The sequence below is a fragment of the Lytechinus variegatus genome, chromosome 6 (assembly GCF_018143015.1).
Source record: "Lytechinus variegatus isolate NC3 chromosome 6, Lvar_3.0, whole genome shotgun sequence".
NCBI lineage: Eukaryota > Metazoa > Echinodermata > Echinoidea > Temnopleuroida > Toxopneustidae > Lytechinus > Lytechinus variegatus.
In genome coordinates this window covers 3,147,401-3,155,518 of record NC_054745.1, presented here as the reverse complement: position 1 = coordinate 3,155,518, position 8,118 = coordinate 3,147,401, and the positions used below count along the sequence as shown (strand labels likewise).

The 8,118-nt window shown below is 36.4% G+C and overlaps 1 pseudogene; it reads left to right on the top strand.

The window, feature by feature from the left end:
• The first annotated feature begins 2,917 nt into the window (after positions 1-2,917).
• On the top strand, positions 2,918-4,590 carry LOC121416450 (annotated as a pseudogene).
• Positions 4,591-8,118: the final 3,528 nt, after the last annotated feature.

Genomic DNA, 8,118 nt, shown 5'->3' with positions numbered 1-8,118 from the left:
AAATGCCATGTCAACAGTAAAAATTCTGTTTTTCAATTGGTTCTACCAATCAAATATAATAGTCCAGTAAAAGATGCTAACACAGCCATTTTTTTTTCTTTGTCAATGGGCACCTGAAGTATATGTATTTCCAAAATGATTAATATTAAGATAATATGAGGGCGGTAGTCCAAACAAAAAAATTTTAATGATTAAGTAACAAACATAACCAAAGAATATATGTTGAAAAAAAATCGACCTTTGTTCACGGGCGTGAATCCCTGACGTCATGCTCTTCAGGTCGGAAAGTTCGAACAATATATCTGATCACCCCACCCCCCTCCCCCGCCTGGGCAATAGGTATGGAACAAGCATTTACGCCAGTTCCTTTGCTAATTTTCATATCCGTCCGAGAGGACTTTAAACCCTGAACCTTTTTTTTCATTTGAATGATTAAACTTTTCTCAAAAACACAAAAGAAGGAAAATGCAAGCAATCAAATACAAATAATGGCATTATTATAGTGCCAACATTATGATTGCGATGATCAATGCACTGGAAATGAAAATGCGTTAGGCTTACAAAGAAAAACCAAAATTTGGAGATGAAGTAAAAGCAATGCCTGTGTTATGTTGGTTCCTTAAAAAAATGTTATGACAGTGAAATTAATTAGGTCCGTACGAATAATTTTTCGAAGGGGAAGGTTTCTATTGAAAACCTCCTGCAAGGGAGCGTAACGACCGAGGGGGTCAGGGCTGGGGGCTGATCAGGTTTTTGCTGTGGGGAAAGACGGTGGAAATTAGTATAAATTCACATAGCTTATACATTTTCCACGATCGGCCACTGACCTAGTTAAATGTCAGATATAAGTAAGTGCGTACATGGGTGAGGGTACATGACTTTTTGTGTTATTTAAATTGTTCATATCTAATGTAGTTAACACTTAACATTGTTAAACATAAATAAATTATTTCAAGAGGGCCCGACATATAATGGGAATGGCCATACATACATTATGGAATAGCTATCTTGTTGATTTATTGCTCTCAATAATTGAGTCTAGACCAGGGCGCTGCAAGGAAACCTTGATGGGAGGGTGCGGGGATGCCGGGCGGGCAAAGTCAATTTAAGTTTACTTTCCTCTCTAATTTTATAAAGTTATGAAATTTACGATCATCTTTTTTATCAATTTTTCTTTAATTATGTATTCCCTTTCTTTTCCTCATTTCATTATTAAGCCTTCTTAAGATTATAACAATGAACATTGTATGAAATATTTTAGCAGAGATATAAAACCCCTTTGTGATTGTATATCAGAGAGAATAAGATTGACAAGACAGTGGATTTATCGCAAACAATGTAAAACGGGTTCTTATTATGGTCAAGAACGATATCAATTATGCTCCTTAAATTGCAATGTCCTGGCAAATAAAATGGAGGAGAGAAAACAGGTGGTCCCAAGCATACCATGGTTCAAGACTTTCCTCAAATGCCACTCAGAGGAGGGTGAAGCTATTGAACTCATCCAGATGAAGACAGCTTGCGACCTAATGCACTTCACCTCCCATTGCCTAACATGGTCCAAAGTATAACTATTCATATTCAAATTTACTGAGTGCTATTCACTCATCAGCAATGCATCAAATATTGATATTGCTCTGAACAACTAACGACAGCCATGATTGCTGTTTTAAGATACAGCCAAGTGAACGTCTGTTCTCTGTAAAACAGTGATATGAACTTCGGGAATCCAGGGCTATTTATATACATGTATTCTCCATCACCTAAGGTTTGCCGATGATATCATTCTAATCACTGATGATGGCCTCAAGCTAGAAAATATGCTTAACGATCTCAACACTGAAAGTAACAAAGTAGGGCTGAAGATCAACATGAAAAAGACAAAAGTAATGTTCAACAAATTTGCTACGGAGCAAAGAATCATAATGGATAATTCTGAAATCGAGAGAGTAGATCATTATATCGACCTTGGGCAACATGTCAGAATGGATCATGAACAACTGGAAGAAGTTAAAAGGGGGACAAGAGCTGGATGGATCGCTTTTGGGAATTTCAATGACATTATGAAGAGCAATATGCCATTTTGCCTTAAAAGAAAATTCTTTAATCAATGTGTTATACCGGCAATGACCTATGGTTCCGAAACCTGGTCTGTAACAAAGAAAATGGAACAGAAATTAAAAACCACTCAACACAGTATGGAACGTATAATGCTAGGGATATCAAAACGCGATAGGAAAACCATACAATGGATTAGGAACCAGACTAAAGTAATAGACATAATCAAAGCAATTAAATCAATGAAATGGAGATGGGCTGGCCACCTTGCAAGATTACATGATAATAGGTGGACCAAACGCATCACAGAATGGAGACCATGGCTAGGATCACGAAATCGGGGTAGACAGAAACTGAGATGGAGTGACGAGCTCACAAAATTCATTGGTATAAATTGGATTGCGTCAGCACAAGACAAGCACCTTTGGCACCAACTTGAGGAGGCCTTCGCCCTGCAGTGGGCTGAACATGGCTGATATGATGATGATGATGATGATGATTCAAATATCATAGGATTGTGAAAAGGTATGTTAAGTTTTTAATCTTCAAAATAATTCATATTAACTAGCCATTTAAATTGTGAAGGCTGAGGTCAGTAATTCTGATATGCTGAAACAAGAGGACCGTTAACTGAAGTTGAGTTTTTATCAATTGAGAGTGGCTTTTGCACGTTATCATTAGAAAGCCAATGTATTACATACATCTGCATAAGGTATTTCAGCCAAATCCTGCTAACATTATTTTACCTTTTACTTAAAAGTCTCTTCCTTTGCTGACAAATTTGACAATATCTTACATTTAACATCTCTGACAGGTTTCCACTGACCGTAGTAAATTAACAATGTTCAGACATTAGAACATGGCGGCAAGATTTCCTGAAGGAAACCAAGTTCAGCTCCGACCTAGAAAAGGTCATGACATGACATGGTCATGTGACAAGCATGGTGAGCCAATCAAATTGTATTGTGTACAACATAGCATTTCAATTTGTCATGTATGTGCTACTAAAAATCACCAAAACCCATGTGAACTAGACGACATTGAGGATGTCATCTTCCAAAGGAGGGAATATTTGGATGATAAAAAAACAAAGATAGAAGAAACGAAGAAACATCTGAAAACTCTGGTCTCCAAAATAGAAACCGTTGCGACGTCTGCAAGTAGGAGAATTGATGCCGTCATGAGCCAAGTGAAGATGGCATGTGAAGACAAGTTAAAGATGGCGTGTGAAGACAAGTTAAAGAGTGTGAGGGACAAAAAGGAGAGAATGCTTCGAGAGATTAACGACGAGGCAAATGAAGAAATTAGAATGATTAATGAAAAAAGGAACAAACGGATCAAGGATTGCAACACTGAGATAGAAAAGGAAGAACAAATCATTAAAGACAAAGAAGCTAAATTGTCATCAGATACAAAGACAATCGGTGAGGTAGTTACTAAGAAGACAAATAATCTCTCTTGTAAAAATCAGCATGCAATAAACACTTTGATGAACATTGAATCAACCATCAAACGTATAAACAAACATGATGAAACATTGGTGTATGAAGCTCCTCAAGTACTTGCATCTATTGATGAAAATTTAAGTTTGAATGTTCATCAAGAAGTTAGCGACTGTCTTAACCGAATACAGAATGAAGTTGAGAGAGTGAAGTTTGTAGAGGGGGAAGTAGGTGGAGAATACTATGGTAGAATTGATGGGTATATCGGTAAATGGGAACTTGTCAAGTCAATCCACATTTCATCGGTTGTTAATTACCCGTGTGTGCGTGGTTTGGTCAGTGAGGATGAGATATGTGTGCAAGACATATATAACAGTGACATGTATGTTACAAACATCAACACTCAACACAGAGAAAAAGTCATTGATGAAGGTGTGCGGATTACATCATGTGCGCCCATAGACCTGTAGACAGTAACCTAATAGTATGTGGTGAGGAGAGGTATCGTGACATGGGTGACCCGTTTTATGGAATCGTCACTCTCTATGACAGACAATGGAAGGTGATTATAAACATCAGAATACCAAGGAATGGAAGCAGTGTGTATGTTGATTTTGACAGGGATGGGATGATCATCGCTGCTCAGTATCAGTCTAATATCTACGTCATCGATCCTGCTGATGGTAAGATAGTAAACACTATTACGATGCAGGGTAAGAAGGTGATGGGTGAGATACAAGCCTTGTCATCAGGTGATATCGTTGTGGAGACAGATGATGATGAATACACTGTCATCTCACGATCAGGAGAAGGGAAGGCTGTCATACACTGTGATGAGTGGGGCTGGTCAGATTGTCGCGTTGACAAACTGACAGACACACTCTACATCGCGTACTGGGATATAGCGCGTAATACCTACGCAGTTGATCAGGTGTCACGCGATGGTATCATCCAGGCAAGGAGGATCGTGGAATACGTGAAATCAGATCGCTCTACCGCCTTCAGCCCTTGTCTCGTTACTCCTTCTGGTAACCTCGTAGGATGTGATGGAGACAAACTTCTTCTCTACAAGAAGACATTCATCTTGTAAATCATCTAGACTATCAAAGGAATGATGTCGGATTTGTAAGAGAAATATAGACCAGAGATTATATTTCACTTTTACTTCCATGTCAATTTACGTCCTTCTAGCTCTAGATGTACGTGACTACTTATTTATATACAAGATATAGTCAGGTCCAGATTTGAGAAAAGTAGACTGCCTTAGGCAAATCGTGTTAATGCTGAATTGAGAAGTGCTTTAACATAATTTGAGGGCGCTGAGTCCAAATTTGCTGTTTGCCAACCTTGATTTCGACGTTAAAATCCTCAAATTGCCAAAAACGAAATGGCCGCCATTCTACACCCATTTTTACTCTATTCTGACCCCCAAAACTTGTAACAAAAATGTTTGTCGACGGCTTTTGGTACTATTTGATCTCAAAAATAACATGCCAAAAATCCGTATCCGGGAAAGTGGTTATTTTCAAGATGACGTCTAAGATGGCCGCCATTTACTGAAAATCAAAATAACCGGCACTTTATCTACCATAGACAACTTTTTGGTGCATACTTGTATTTAATGGGGAAGGGCGAAAAAGGAATGTGAACATAATCTAAGATTGCGTAAAATGGCTGCCATGGCCTAAAAATTTATAATTCATCTTTTACGTATTTTAGTGTCTTTTATTTGGGTTGTATTCATTGGTGATTTCAAGGGTCAAGAAGTAAACCGGGACAAGTTACAAGGACAGTCAACAGTCCACTATGTCCAAAAATCCAAGATGGCTTTCAAAATTTGAGTGTAAAATAGCTCTTGTTCTCTAAACCCCCCAAAAATAACATAGTTTGGTTAATACCTGCCTTGGGCATATGATGTTGGTGTCTAACCCATGGTTTAATGGGTCAAGAAATACGTTTGGACAAGTAGAAAAGACAGTCTATGGTCCTCCATGTCCAAAAATCCAGGATGGTTTGCAAAAATGGAGTATAAAATGTCTGTCATTATACTTACAAACCGACATATAGTTTGTTTAATAACCGCCTGGAGAATATGATTTTTTTTAATATAACGCGTGGTCTAAAGGGTCAAGTATTAGATTGGGAAAAGTTACAAGGACAGTTAGTGGTTCCATTATGTCCAAAAATCTATAATGGCTTCCAAAAATTGAGTTTATGTAGGCCGTTCTCATCGAAAAACTGACATAGTTTGTTTAATATCAGCCCAGGGTATATGATTTTGGTGTTAACCCATGGTTTAAAGGGTCAAGTAATAAATAAGGACAAGTTACAAGGACAGTCAGAGGTCCAGCATGTCCAAGAATCCAAAAAGGCTTCCAGAATTGGAGTCTAAAACGGCTATTGTTACCTTTACTGTCATAGTTCGTTTAATATCCGCCTGGAGTATATGATTATCTGATTATGTTGTCTAACCCTTGGTTCAAATGGTCAAGTAATACATTAGGATAAGTTACAAGGGCAATCAATGGTCCTATATGTCTAAAAATCCAAGATGGCTTCCAATTAAGGAGTCTAAAATGGCTGCTGATACTAAAAAAATGACAAAATCTATTTAAAATCCATTTGGGAAATATGATGTTGATGTCTACACTATGGTTTCAAGGGTTGAATAATACTTTTGGATTACTTACAATGGTATGAAGCGGTCCATTTTGCCTATCATTTAAATTTGGCTTTCAAAGTGAGTCTTAAAAGACTTCCATGAACTTTGCAGCCAGATTTTTAAGAAATAGCAACTATTTTTTCAGCCACATTATTATTATTTATTTTTTTTTGGGGGGGGACAAAACTGCACCACTGATAAACCTTAAAATTTTACCAATGTAATTTTTCCCTTTGGAATCTTCATTTTTTTTATTCTCGGTGACCCCAAAGTTATTTCCACCATGTGCATATTGTATGAATTTGGACCATTTCAAAGTTACAACGTCCATTATAGATGCCATTTTGGAAGCTAATCTTGGATTCTGTGACACACTCACTGACTCTCTTGTAAACATGTCCTGATTCATTATTTGCCTTAAAACCTTTTGATGATTTTGATTTTGAGGACTTACTTTATTTTTGGAGTTGATGGTACAACGACTGTCGTTATGGACGCTATATTGGATTTCCAGGTAACCTTGACAACGTTTTGTAACTATAACCTGTGTCAATAGACTTTGTTTAATCTTAGCATTCCTAAGTTTCATGAAATATACATCTAAACCCTAAAAGTTATGAAAATCCAAAATTTTAACCTCAATTAAGATTTGATGTTGACTTCGCCGCCGCCGTCGGAAAAGCGACGTCCATGTCTTGCTTCTGCTATGCAGGCGAAGAAAAATGGCGGGCACGTCAAAGATATCCAATGTGAATATGCCAGCATCACCCCCCAAATCATCATCTAATTAGCATATTACGATATGTAATATGCTACTTCTCTTAATCCAGAAGGATTAAAAAACATAAATAATGTCATTTTACTAAGAGGTCCTGTGACGAGGAATCGATTTATAGCAATAATTTAAATATCTAAGTCATGCAATTATCGTAATCAGCTTAATTAGCATAATGAGCTAATTAGCATAAGTGTAATATATACGTATTTGTGGATGTCTATCAAAAAAAAATGTCCAATATGTAGATAATGCATCTTTTACAGGGTGTTCTATAGCGAGGAATTCATTTATGACATTATTTTTCAATTTTAACCAATGTAATTGCTGTAATTAATATAATTAGCATAATGCACTAATTAACACATACACATGTATATGTGTAATACATATAAAGATATATATTTCTTTGTCATTTCATATCGAGAATGTATGAAAACATGATTAATACAGCTACCCTATGCTTGTTTTCTATGGCGAGGAATTCATTTATGACATTATTTTTCCCTTCTTACCAATGTAATTGTCGTAATTAGCATAATTAGCAAAATGCGCTAATTAACATACATGTTCAATACATATATTCATTTGTCATTTTATATAAAAAAATGCCCGAATACATGAATAATACATCTATCCCATGGTTTTCTACGACGAGGAATTAATTTCTGACATTATTTTTTCCCCTTTATACCAATGTAATTGTCGTAATTAGTATAATTAGCATAATGCGCTAATGAACATATATGTGCAATATATATATTCCTTTGTCATTTTATACTGAGTGAGAATTCCCGAAAACATGAATAAAACAGCGATCCTATAGTTTTCGATGAGGAATTCTTTTATGACATTTATATTTTCCTTTAAACAATGTTATTGTTATAATTAGCTTAATATGCATAATGCACTAATTGATATATATTTGCAATAAATAAATTTCTGTGTCTACATCGGCCTGAAAACATATAATACAGCTCTTCTTATGCTTTTTATGTTGATGAATTCATTCATGACAGTAATTTTCCATTTTAACCATTAAGAATTACTGGCCCAATGCACTAATTAACATCTATGTGCAATATATCAAGTATATATTCTTATGACCAGTGTGTTGGCTCAGTTGGTAGAGCGTCCGTCTCACAACCGGAAGGTCAGGGGTTCAAACCCCGGCCGCGTCA